The 13,926-nt window shown below is 44.1% G+C and overlaps 1 protein-coding gene and 1 long non-coding RNA gene across 2 annotated transcripts in view; both read left to right on the top strand.

Moving 5' to 3' along the window:
* The window catches only part of LOC138964764 (uncharacterized), a 137,991-nt gene that overhangs the window by 57,941 nt on the left and 66,124 nt on the right, over positions 1-13,926 (top strand). The gene's annotated exons all lie outside the window — the stretch shown is intronic.
* Positions 11,351-13,153, top strand: LOC138964107 (uncharacterized). The gene is made up of 3 exons (XR_011455019.1): positions 11,351-11,428; positions 12,195-12,287; positions 12,532-13,153. It is a non-coding gene; the product is annotated as an uncharacterized lncRNA (long non-coding RNA).

Below are 13,926 nucleotides of genomic sequence, written 5' to 3'. Positions count from 1 at the left end.
TTTTAAGACCGGAGGTGTGTTGCCTAACGAGAGCAAGATATTTGCAAAGAGACAAAATGTATTAATTTTGTAGGCAGCAATAACTTTTCAGAGGTTTTGTAACACTGGCCTCTCTACCTAGAAAGATGCGTTTCACAATCTCAAATTTAACTCAGTGATATGATACAATTAAATAAACAAAATGTTATATGTATCCCACATAATAAGATTAAAAAGAAGAGTGCAGCGCTAGTCTTTCAGGTACCAAAGTGTGCAATAAGTTTTTGGATATCATGTTGTCACAATAGTACAGGTGTCACACGCTATTGTTAGTAAACAAACAATTATAATCACAGTCACAAAGCAATCATCAATCACACACGTTATAGGAGCCGTCCGCTAGTGGACAGTGAAATTGATTACACTAGAGAATTAGAATCAGTTACTCAGCAACATTTAATTTACATTTTACCCATCCCGAAATCGGAGTATGCCTAGGCCAAAAAAAAAAAATAGTCCGTTTACGGTATCCCGACCGACTCTATTTTTTCGCGCAACCCTAGACTTTTTTTTGGCATTTGGGGTGGGGAAAAAAATATTAAAAAATAAATAAAAGTCTGTTTTTGGGCAAAATAACTGAAAAATATGTTTTTTGGGGGGGGGGAAAAAAAAATCCCGACCTACCGACCCTATTTTTTTGGCCTATGTTACCGTAAACAGACTATTTTTTTTTGTTGGCCCTACCTAAATGTTAGAGTAAAAACAGTCATACACGTATAAACACTCTCGTGCCAAGAAACACAAGTGAACGTAGGAGTTTCAGCCCATGAACGCAGAAGAAGAAGAAGAAGTTTACATTTGATCAGCAATTCAAAAAACAATACAAGCACGTTGGAAAGTTGGTCAAGAAAGCAGACGTCTACCACACCCAAACTCTCAGAAAGTCTAAAATCAATCCCCTTAATCTTTCCATTCTTTGCATACCATCCCGAAGAAGGCAGTTACATGCCGAAATATTGATATAAACGTACCTAACCTGGTTACTGGTGTGTTTTCTTTTTATTTAAATCCTTAACTACCTCCTCTGACTTTTTCTACCCTGAAAAGAGGCACTATGTTCCAGAATGTCTTCTCGTGTGTGTGTCTATTTGCTTTTGTGTGTGTGTTTAATGAGCAAACGAGTGTGAAAAATGTATCCCTTTTAGTGTGACTGTCTGTAGAACTTTTAGCATAATGATCTCAAAAAGTACTGTGCAAAAGTTTTTTTTTAAACTGACAAATAAACTCTTGGAGGTATTTACTGTGTCAGTTTTTACATTTAGTCAAATTTTGACTAAATGTTTCAGCATAGACTGGGAATCGAGATGAGTGTGGTGGTGTATATATGTATGTATGTATGTGTGTGTGTGTCTGTGTAAAGCGATTCTGAGAAAACTACTCAATCGATCTTCGTGAAACTTTACATAAAAGTTCTGCCCTTTTTAAAAAAAAATTAAAATAAATGGTTTTGATGACGTCATATCCGGCTTTTAGTGAAAGTTGAGGCAGCACTGTCACGCCCTTATTTTTTTTATCAAATTGATTGAAAGTTTGGTCAAGCAATCTTCGACGAAGCCCGGACTATGGGATTGCATTTTACCTTGGAAGCTTACAAATTAATTAATGAGTTTGGTCATTAAAGGCACAGTCAGCCTCCCGTAAACCATCATAGACACTGTCAGGCTTTTACACACAGTACAAACACCCTTTCATTTAAACACTCACCTCTTGAGAACATCCTAGGTGCCCTCCGTAAAGAGCGAGCAATTTTCAAAGAATTTATTTTTGAGTGGTTTATCTTACCCCTGAGCCGTCGTGAACCCGTGTGATCCAGTGTCCTTTTGTTCACAATTTAGTCGTCAGTTTGTGATTTCAATGCGACTCGCTGTAAGCTTAACCCCGGCGAAACGGTCAAGAACAATTCTAGAATAATTCAAGAAATGTTCTGGAATATTCAAGAATTCATGTTCTAGAAGTTTTTTTAATTATTCTTGATGATTAAATGAGAATTCTTGAATTTTAACTAGAATATTCTGATGTTTTGGTAAGGAATATTCTTGAAAAAGGACTTGAATAATTCTAGAATATTCTTGCCTACTTGAAGAATATTCCTAACATTATTCTAGAATATTCCTAACAATATTCTAGAATATTCCTAACATTATTCTAGAATATTCTTAGCACTATTCTAGAATAATTCAAGAAAGGTTCAGGAATATTCATGAATTTATATTCTAGAAGTTTCTTGAATTATTCCTAAAGATTAAATGAGAATTCTTGAATTTTTCTGGAATATTCTTGAATCCTGTTAACTTAAAGTATATTCTTGAACATGTCTTAAGTATTCTAGAATATTCAAAACTAGGTTGAAGTTCTGGAATACTCGCAACACAATTTTCAGAATGATCTTGGAATATTCTGTGCTAGCATTTAAGAATAAATCCATTAAGAATATATATTCTTTACACAAATCAGAATGATAGTACAATTATCTAATGACTAATAACAGAACAAAAATATTCAAAGTGATTTTTTCCTCCATCAATACTTGATACAGCAGACAAAACAAGATTTCATTCAATACTTTATCACATGTAATTTAAATACTGGAAGGATGATAAATCGGTGATGGTTATATTCATTTGGCGAAGAACCTTTCCACTGGTCACACCGCCACAGGGTGCTGTCTGAATACTGGAGCCGATGCTTTGCAGGTTGCGGATGCCCTGTAAAGTGTAATGAAAATACAATTTTAAAAATCTAAATGTTTCTTTGTGGTGCTTTTTTTCATCATGCTTAAAGAGTCAATAATATGGTCAGGAATCTGTCATGGTGTCCAAATGCAAAATTCCTCTTCTGGATACTTTTATCAATACAGTTATGAAGTATTCTTCATGCAGATTCTATCCACACCAAATGTATGTCTGTCAGTCGCCTGGATGCTGAGAAAATTAACTGTTCAAGAAATGATGGTTACAAAATCGAAAAATGTCTTGTGCGTTTTGTCAAATCGAGTGTGCCATGTCAATGTTTGTATCAAATAAGTAACCATTCATAAAAGTATTGAAACAACTAAATGATAACTTTAGTTAGCTTCATTTCCAGAAATGCCATCCAGAGAGTTTTGGGGGACTGACATGCAATGGGCCAGGAATGAAAGAAATTACAGTATTAAACTAATTTAATTTTTAAAGAGACTTTTTGTTGCGATTCCAAGCCATTTTTTTCTTCAGTTTAGGACTAATTCATTCATCATGTTTTGTGCTTTTATTTAATTCTCCCAAATTTTGTTGTGACAAAGGTTTAAATCAATAAATGTTGATTGCCTTCACTTAATTACCTGAGTAAATCTCTTTCTTGCATCACTATTCCCATGGCCTTGACTGGCTTGAGCTCCTCTTCAGGCTCTTGAAAAGACTTGCACTCTCTGACAAGATGTTGATGGGTTAATGGTTTGCAGCTTGTTGCCTTTTGATGCAGCATCTGTAAAATGAGAAGTGATCAAATTAGAACAACCATTATATATAATTATAAATGAACTATTTACAAATAATACTAATAGTAATAGTAATCATCTTTGTTCATGCAGGAATTTCTATAAGTATAAATATATATGTTCCTGACCAAACTCAGTCTCCTGTAAAGTCTTGTAATTGACTAGCTTACTTAGAAAACAATTATTTGAAAAAAATAAAACAGGTGCCGGCTTGCTGATTGACACTTGACTATTAGTATCACTGTCAGACACATATATATATTACAATGAATGAATGATACAGTTACACAGAGACTGAAAAGAATAGGTTTGAAAGGGCTTGAGTAAAAAGTCATGCAATCCTACCAAAACAAATGATAGTTCAAAATAAACAAATCCTATAGGTCTAACTCAACTGATTTCACTTAAAATCTTGCAAACAAGAGAGAAAGCATTTAATTGTTATTCACTTATTGTAAAAAAAATAAAAACCTAAACCTAGATCAGTATAATTAAATTACATATTCTTACTCCGAATCACATAAAAGCATTGACGCAGTCTATGATACTTAGGTCTGAAAAAGGCTACCCGTCTTAAAAAGGTTTTAAAGGGAAGCAACCCAACCACAAAAGGAAAACACAGCCCTGGTTATGACCATATACCCGGGGGGATTACCTCCCATACCGGGTATGTGACGTCACCACTGCTGTACCACGTGGTATCATTCGGTTTTTTCAGCTACTGATGACAGGTCGTGTTTTTGAAGGCTCTGTGAGTTTGTGGAGTTTCTGTTCGACACCCACCGACCACCTACCCGTCTATTCATCTTCTACCGTGTAGTTGGTGAGACCTTTCCATTATCTTGCTTGTAGTAAGAATATTTTTGGTTCGTTGTTGATAATTTTCTGTCCTGTTGGACTTGTGAATTTCATCAGTAACGTGTGTTGTTGTTGTTGGCCGCCATTTGTATTTTGGTCAACATGTCAGAGAGCGCTAGTAAACGGGGAAAAGGAGATGTCAAGGGCAAGATTAAGCCTAAATCGTCCTCTTCGGTTCCTAAACCTCCCTTGTTAGCTGTACTTACGGACAAAGAAAAGAATGTTATCATGTCTGTTCCCGTTTCTTCACCCGCTGACCACGCCGTGGTTGGGTGTTGTGCTACTACTAGCGTTACGTCGTCTGCTTGCTCGTCCTCCGTTTCTTCGGATGGGCAAGCTTCGCTTGTTACTTCTTTATTGAGTTCGCTGGTTCCTGAAATCCGCAACTTAGTGCGTGACGAGTTGAAACGTGCTTCTCCTGCCGATAGCCTGCTACATCCGCCGGCGGTGAGCGATGCTCGCTCTTTGGCTTCTGTTTCCTTTCCGGTTGCGGCCGCATCCGGTGATGTTGGAACTCCCTGTACTTCTTCAGCTTCCGCTGGAAGCTTTCCAGGTATGTCGAGCTTGTCCACCGGCTCTCGTGAAGCCACCGGACTGTCCCTGCAGGGACGGAGCTCATTTGCCCAGGGTCACTCCCTGTTCCCTGTTCAGTTTCGTCCAGTGCACAATGCGTGTGAGGTCGACTCTGAGCAAAGGCGGTTTCCTTCGGAAGTCGCGTTTCCGGGTTTTCCCGGAAACGAAGGTCCTCCTGCACACTCACACTCAGAGGTGATGGTAGGAGTTGACCGTGGACTGGCCTCAGGGCAGCAGGGCTTCCGGCCCCAGTCTTCATGCCTTGCGTTTCCGCATCAAGGTGCGGTTACGTCGGGTGTGTTTCCGGCTCAGTCCGGATTGGCTTTTCCCTCACCGGACACTCCTTCGCGGATGTCTGCGTGTGCGGATCAGCTTCCGCCCTACGGCCGAACGGGGAGTGTTTCCTTTCACCAAGGTGTTGGTTCGTCACCCCTTACTGGTCCTGTGGTTTCGGGCACGCCCTCCTCGCACTCGTTCCTGCCTGCAGGTATGGATAACAGACAGGAGGTTGCTAGTGTGGACGGATTTCCCGTTTCGGGTTTTCCCGTTCATCGTCCGACCGCGGATTCCGGTGATTTCGGTCACGACGTGGCTCACAGCTACTCTGACATGCAGTCAGTAGCCAGCGAGCAATCACGCGCGGGGTTCCCGTCTCAGTTTAAGCTTGCTATGGAAGCTGCGGCCGAGGTAACTTCCCGGTATTTTCCGGAAGGCGCTTCGGCCAAGGTTGACTTCGTTTCCGCTGCACCATCAGCGATGGCGGACTTCCGTTATGCACGGGGGGGAGATGCCCGTTTCCGGTTTACGGAATCCCCCTCTATAGCATACCAGCTTTCGCAAGTTTTTGCTCGTCCACCTCCTACCGGAAGTGGTTTGCCAAGCACGCCTGTTCCGTTACTCGTGCCGCACGGCCCGTGTCCGGAAGAGGCTCGTGCGTACCTTGCTTCAGCAGACCAAGCAGCTTCTTTTGTTCCTTCGAATCACAAAAAGTTTGCTTTGCCGAAGCTGTCTCGCAATCTCCTGGCTTCGTTTGCTCTTCCGCGTACACCGCTGACGGTGACGCCGGACTTGCAACATCTCTTGGCCAAGCCAATTAAGAGTTGCTCGGGCACTGTGTTGTCTGAGTCCACTCTTTTGGCTTCCGAAGAGATCAATCGCCAACTTCTGGAACTGTCCTCCATTTCGGAGACTCTGATCAGAGCTCTGTCTCGTGCTCTCACCGAGACTCTCGATCCGTTCGTTCTCAGTCAAGAGCAAGACGCTGACGACGTGTCAACGCTTCTCTCCGCCCTGGCCAGGGTGAATGAGGAGTTGATGCGACTCTCGGCTCTGCAGTACGTGCATTCTGTTTCGTGTCGTCGGGATCTGTTCCTAGCGCATTCGCAGTTCTCAGAACAAGCGACGCTTGACACACTCAGAGCTTCACCTGTTGTGGATGGTCCACTGTTCGGTCAGCTGGTCTTCGATGCACGAAGATCAGAGATCCAGGCCAACAGGGACCAGCAGTTTTCGGACTACTCCCTTCAGGCTCTTAAGCGGGTGAAGACGGCTCAGTCCAAGCCCCCTCAGGCTTCGGGGTCGTCTAAGCCAGCTAGCACGAAGCAGACCAAGCCTGCTTTTTCTCAACCCTCCTCTAAGGGTTCGAGAAAGAGGTCAGCGTCTGGCAGGGGGCGAGGCGGCTCTACCAGCAAGCCTCACCCCCAATGAAGTGTTCCCGGTCCCACCCCCCCTCCGCCCTCCACTCTGGTGATGGCGGGGGGCCTCTCCCGGGCTCGTTTTCATTGGCTGCGTTCTGTGCGCAGTCAATGGATCCTGGGAGTGGTGGGATCGGGCTTTCGCCTACTCTGGCAAGACAAGAAGGCTCCGCTTTCCCGGCGTCCGCCGGCCTGCAAGCCCCCCTCCTCTCAGGAGGCAAGGTCCGTCCTTCAGGCGGAAATTGTCACACTGTTACAGAAGGGCGCAGTGGAGAGAGTCTTGGACCACAGCTCTCTGGGGTTTTACGGGCGGCTCTTTGCCGTTCCCAAAACCTCAGGAGGGTGGCGCCCCGTCTTGGACCTGTCGTATCTCAATACTTTCTTGAGAACGATACGGTTCAAGATGGAGACGCCGGCTTCGGTCAGAGACTCACTCCGTCCAGGAGACTGGGTGACCTCCATAGATCTGACGGATGCATACTTCCATATCCTCATGCATCCGTCCGACCGGAAATGGCTTCGTTTCCGGTGGGACGATCAGATCTATCAGTTCCGCGCACTTCCTTTCGGGCTGTCCCTCGCACCGTGGGTCTTTACCATGGTAGTGAGGCAGCTATGCGCACTGGTAAGGTCACAGGGTATCCGACTCAGAGCATATCTGGACGATTGGCTCATCATGAACCAAACCCAGGCAGGTTGCTCGAGTCATACTCAGTCGGTTCTGCGTCAAGCCCACTTGCTGGGTTTCGCGGTCAACCGATCAAAGTCGGAGCTGATCCCGTCGCAGACGTTCACCTATCTGGGAATGTCCTTCTGCACGGTCACTTGGACTGTCCAACCCTCTCAGAGACGGGTGGACAAGCTTCAAGCTCAGATCCACTCCACTTTGCCTCTCCTGCAGGCTTCCCTCCGGACGCTGGCCTCCATCTTGGGACAGATGGAGTCCATGGCTCTCTTGGTGCCCCTGGGCAGAGTTCACAAGCGGCCTCTTCAGCTTGCTCTGAAGCCGTATGTGGACTCTCCCAACGTGGACTGGAACGTCCTCGTCCCTCTCCAGGGATGGTTTCAGTCAGCAACCCTGCCGTGGTTAGACACGGCTTGGGTCTGCAGGGGCGTGCCGATCGTGTTGCCCCCACCAGACACGGACCTTTTCACGGACGCGTCTTTGCTGGGGTGGGGAGCGCACACAGACCGACAGACAGCGTCGGGCCTGTGGTCGGCAGAGCAGAGCCAGTGGCACATAAACTTGCTGGAGCTCGAGGCCGTGGCCCTTGCTCTAGCGGAGTTTCGGCCCTCCCTTCACGCCAAGCATGTTCGTCTGTTTACAGACAACACGACTGTGGCAGCTTATCTGAACAAGCAGGGAGGGTCGCGGTCCCCGTCTCTCTCGAGCAGAACCTGCGAGATTCTGGTCTGGTGCTGGCAACACCAGATCACTCTCACAGCCAGGTACCTGCCGGGGAGCTTGAACACTCTGGCGGATGCGCTCAGTCGCTCCGGCAAAGTGCTTCAATCAGAGTGGACGATCACTCACGGGGCACTGCTTCGTCTCTGGGCCCTCGTCCCAAAGCCTCAGGTGGACCTCTTTGCCACCCGTTTCTCGAAGAGGCTGCCGATCTTCGTCTCGCCATTCCCGGATCCCGAGGCTTGGCAGACGGATGCGTTGGCATTTCCTTGGACAGGGCTACAGGCCTACGCCTTTCCCCCATTCCAGTTACTCGCCCGAGTAATTCGGAAGGCGGAAATGGAGGGTCCGGAACTTCTGTTGGTCGCTCCTCTGTGGCCCTCACAGCCTTGGTTCCCGGACCTTCTGAGGATCGCCCACGGCCCGCCAATTCCCCTCGCTCTAGTAAGAGGAGAGTTGGTGCAGCCTCGAACCGGCATTCCACACGAGGATCCCTCAGCTCTGAGACTTCACGTGTGGAAGTTGTTCGGTCCTCTCTGAGGCGTTCCGGTGCCTCTGATCAGACGCTGGACTTGGTGGAACGCTCTCATCGAGCTTCCACTTCGTCTGTGTACGCGTCACATTGGAAGGCCTGGGCTTCCTGGTGTCATGGCCGCGGTTTGAACGCGCTAGCACCTCGGTCTATGCACGTGGCAAACCACCTTGCTTCTCTCGCTTCTCAGGGAGCTTCTGCTTCTGCCTTGAGGGTGCGGAGATCCGCCATTGCTGTTACCCTACGGCAGATCGGCCGCTCGATTGACGTCAGCGGCGTCATCTCGAGGGTGATTAAGGGCGCTGCCCTTAAAGAGATTTCTTCGCGCACTCACACGCCGAAATGGGATCTTTTTCTGGTCCTGGAGTTTCTACGCTCCACAGAGTTTGAACCTTTGCTTAACGCCAGCTTCTCAAACCTGACACGCAAAACTCTCTTTCTTCTGCTAGTAGCGTCTGCGCGCAGAGGTAGCGAGATACATGCCCTCTCGGGAAGTCCGGAGGACATTTCACATGAGCCTGACGGCTCCGTTACTTTGCGTTTCCGGCCTAACTTCCTGGCCAAGAACCAGGCCCCAGACCAGGCCTCTCCTCTGGTTCGCGTTAAGCCTTTGACTTGCATCCTGGCTCCTGGAGACCCGGACTCTGTCAATTGTCCCGTGCGAGCCCTTGACATCTACCTTGCCCGGTCACTACCGCTCAGGTCAAAATTTCAAAAACTCCTATTTATCTCCATAAACACTGTGAGAAATAAGGATATTGCAAAGACGACTATGGCTCGGTGGGTGTCAACTCTTATTAAGCAAGCTTACGAGTGGAACCTGTCAAAGGGGGGGGCGCTGCCTGCCTTTCCCTTGGACTCTGCTCGTGCCCACGAAACCAGGGCATGGGCGTCATCGTTGGCTGTCCTCCGCTCTCGTAAACTGGACGAGGTGCTCCGCACTGCTTATTGGCGCTCTGAGGACGTCTTCCTGAACTTCTACCTCAGAGACGTCTCTGCCTTGCGGCAAGATGGTTCGAGGACGCTTCCTGCTATGATCGCAGGTGGCCAGTTCCTGGACAGGGTTTAAGGTGAGTTAGATTTTTCATTCCCACCGCCTTGTTGAAGCTATCTGCTTTTATGTGATTCGGAGTAAGAATATGTAATTTAATCGAAAATTTTTAAGTAAATTTTCATTTCATTAATATACTTACCCGAATCACATAGTGTATTCCCTCCCGCCAACCCCGCATATGGTCTTTAGTTTATCTAAAACCGAATGATACCACGTGGTACAGCAGTGGTGACGTCACATACCCGGTATGGGAGGTAATCCCCCCGGGTATATGGTCATAACCAGGGCTGTGTTTTCCTTTTGTGGTTGGGTTGCTTCCCTTTAAAACCTTTTTAAGACGGGTAGCCTTTTTCAGACCTAAGTATCATAGACTGCGTCAATGCTTTTATGTGATTCGGGTAAGTATATTAACGATTTATGTCGCCTAAAACAAACAACAATATCAAACATAAAAGAATTTTTATAAAACACCTACCTTTGTTTTTCATGAGAAAATCAGGATACAGCTTGTTGCCACTCAAGTGAGATCGCTGCTCTTAGTTTCACCCATCTTTCTTTCCGAGTTTCACGGTGCTTTCACTCATGCTGTCATTTTTGACTCACATGCGAAGCAAAAGTGAGTCTATGTACTCACCTGAGTCGTCCGTCCGTCCGTCCGTCCCCCCCGTCCGTCCGTCCGGCCGGCCGTCCGGAAAACTTTAACGTTGGATATTTCTTGGACACTATTCAGTCTATCAGTACCAAATTTGGCAAGATGGTGTATGATGACAAGGCCCCAAAAAACATACATAGCATCTTGACCTTGCTTCAAGGTCAAGGTCGCAGGGGCCATAAATGTTGTCTAAAAAACAGCTATTTTTCCCATTTTTCCCATTTTCTCTGAAGTTTTTGAGATTTAATACCTCACCTATATAGATATATAGGGCAAAGTAAGCCCCATCTTTTGATACCAGTTTGGTTTACCTTGCTTCAAGGTCAAGGTCACAGGAGCTCTTCAAAGTTGGATTGTATACATATTTTGAAGTGACCTTGACCCTGAACTATGGAAGATAACTGTTTCAAACTTAAAAATTATGTGGGGCACATGTTATGCTTTCATCATGAGACACATTTGGTCAAGGTCAAGGTCACTTTGACCCTTATGAAATGTGACCAAAATAAGGTAGTGAACCACTAAAACTAAAAGTGACCATATCTCATGGTAGAAAGAGCCAATAAGCACCATTGTACTTCCTATGTCTTGAATTAACAGCTTTGTGTTGCATGACCTTGGATGACCTTGACCTTGGGTCACATGTATTTTGGTAGGAAAAATGTGTAAAGCAGTTCTTAGTGTATGATGTCATTGCTAGGTTTAGCTGAAGGTCAAGGTCATGTAAAGGTCAAGGTCAAGCATGTGAGTCGTATGGGCTTTGCCCTTCTTGTTGTGTCTGGCACCTCCAAGTTCAAACTCTTGTTTGGGATGAAGAATACAGCATTTCTTCATGCCTAACAAGTTGACAATTCGGTGGCATGCCATTTTTTCAGATAAATGGAGATTACAAAATCTTTCTCAGTTCTAACAACGTGCGTCTGAAGAATTTGGCGCCTGGTTTCTCAGCTTCCGGTGCCAGAGTTTGTCCATCGGAGTTACTTCCCTTAAAATCAAAATGACGACGCTCTGTAAGTACACCATGAGGAAAGAGGACTCTTTTGAACGAACTGCTGCAGCGAAAAACCTTTTCTCTGTTGTCTTTGTCGAAGCACTTTTGCATCAAAGCAAAACAACATTGATCCATGCATCATTTCCATGAACTCAGTAAGTATGTTTTGTTTTTGCTTGTTTTATTCAACACGTGGTACAGATGTAAACATGTGTGTGACTGTGAAATCGAAACCAGCCTTCAATTTTAAAAGTTTCTTCTTCGATCTGACACATGAGAAATGGCAGATGTATAAAACGTAACTGCATTTTAAGCAAAAGTACTGTTTAATCATGTGATGATTTGATTGTTGGGTTTAACGGCCGCCTTTCTGTGTCAGTGTGTGTCATTGTGTCGTCTGTTAGCAAACAAACTTACAAAGTCTGCCGTGATTTGCGTTCTGCTGGCACTGTTGGACAGAATAAACAAAACCTGTTGGTTTCAAAGTATGAATTATAGACTGTAACTTCTGCTGAATTTGTTTGAGGTTTGGAACTCACAGAGTTGGTATATTTTGCTGGTAGCAAACTGGTAGTGATAACAACTCACTGACTGGTTTGGTCAAAATTGAAAACAGGTTTCTGAAAATGAAATTGAAAAAAGTGCTTCAAATTGTAAACATGCCGAGGAGGGTATTTACAACAATGACGATTATAACAAATATTCCGAAAGTGTATTGATAGAATTATGTACTTTTATGTAAAAAGGTAACATTAACCATTGCATCAAAATTGGTTTCATTGATTGATTGAATGACATTGACAAGCAATACGTTTGTAAGTTTTCTGTTCACATTCACTCTAGTTATGATGATGATCTTTGGAATGTCTGATGTTTGAGTTTATCATTTGTTAAAACCTTTTTTTGTTTCTTATTTACTAGGTCCAGGAAAGAGGGGTGAAGAAGATATCTGGATGAATTCTCACTGGAAGTACCATGAAGCACACCATAAATAAAATATCACTGGAGGAAAAGGTAAGAGTCCTGTCAACGAACTGTGCAAGTAATTAATCAGCCAGTGAATGAATTAAATCAATTAATGGGCAAAACGTCTCAGAGAAAAATGGCTTATTTCAGATGAAAATGGTTTTCATCAATACTATACCATATTTACATACCAAAAAGAACAAACTGCGGACATTTAACTCTTCATTTTTGTTCCTTTTTCCAAGTTCTTGAACGAATGATTTTTTTGTAAACTGTAGGCATTGTGTTTCAGCCTCTACAGGACACAATGTTGCAAAGCTTCAAGCTGATACTGAGCCTTCTTTTGAATCAAATCCACCATGCTCTGCCACAGACTGACGGTGAAGTTGACCAAGGGAATCATCCAACAAGGGATGCTGGTGACAGTGACCTTTCCAGTAGCTGTACCACATCCGCATCCATGCAGTTCCAGTAGTTCAGAAAGGGATGACAAATGTTGAAGACACATTCTGCTTGTGAACATTGTTAGCCCAAGATTGACTTGTCATCTATTTCACTTTGTGACAATATAACATTTGAAGAATGAACCAAGTGTTTGTTTGGCTTTATTTTGTAGTATAATTCGAACGTGTAGCAAACACAACCAAAACTATAAGTGGAGAACAAAAAATTAAATTAAAAGTGTTTTAAAAATAAGGGATCACAGTTCTTGAACTTTGAAGAAGAATGTTCTTGAATAAGATCATTCTTGAAAAAAAATATTCTAGAACATTGTTGCTGTTCTTGAATTTTGTTCGGTATTCTAGAATATTCTACAAGCCAAAAAATTCTAGAATAATGCCAGTAGAAAAATTCTAGAACATTCTAGAATATTCATGAATATTCTTGAATAAAAAAAAGTTCTTGAACACCGTTTCGCCGGGGTATAATCTGCAATAGCACGTTATTGTGTACCTCTGAATCTAAAACGCAACAAACCGCTGCGAGTCACACGAACTGGAGTGGTGTTGGTTGACCGTTCAGAGGAACTGGCGCTATGCAGAACCATCGTCTACTACGAGAAAGACGTTTTGCGTGACACGTTTCCGGGCTTTTCTTTTTTCAAACTTTCAAAACTTCGAATTGTACTGATCTTGTCTTGACGAAAAAAGATTTCTTTTATGATTTAAGAATGTTTGTGTAACAAGCTGTCAATTTATTTGAAAATGTCTCACTCTCGACAGAAAGCAGCCAGGATGTTCCCGTTCGGTGAGCGTTCAAATGGAAGTATGCTTGTAGAGGCTCGGGGAGCTCAGTGATGGTTTACGGGAGGCTTACTGTGCCTTTAAAATTCTCAAAATTCTAATTGAAATTAAAAGTTTAGCAATCGATCGGAAATAATTTGACTTATATTTATCATTTTCTGAATCCAAAAACATATAGATATGCCATGTTTACTCTGAAAATGTACTCAGAAATAGGGAAAATATGTTAATAAAGCACTACGTTCGCATGCTTCGCAACACCCGCAGGACGAGCAACTGACTATGATATGTATGCTATGCATTGTGCGCTAGATACGATACCCTTTTCTTTCAAAAATATAATCATCGGAGCCACACATCCACGAGCCATGCTTCGGATGTTGTGAAAAACCTGTCTGCAGTACAGAGGCTCTTACTCCTCCAGACCGCTGATGATCCTGACA

This window comes from Littorina saxatilis, linkage group LG4, assembly GCF_037325665.1.
Source record: "Littorina saxatilis isolate snail1 linkage group LG4, US_GU_Lsax_2.0, whole genome shotgun sequence".
Lineage (NCBI taxonomy): Eukaryota > Metazoa > Mollusca > Gastropoda > Littorinimorpha > Littorinidae > Littorina > Littorina saxatilis.
The sequence above is the reverse complement of the archived record's forward strand: the minus strand, read 5'-3'. Positions and strand labels throughout refer to the sequence as shown.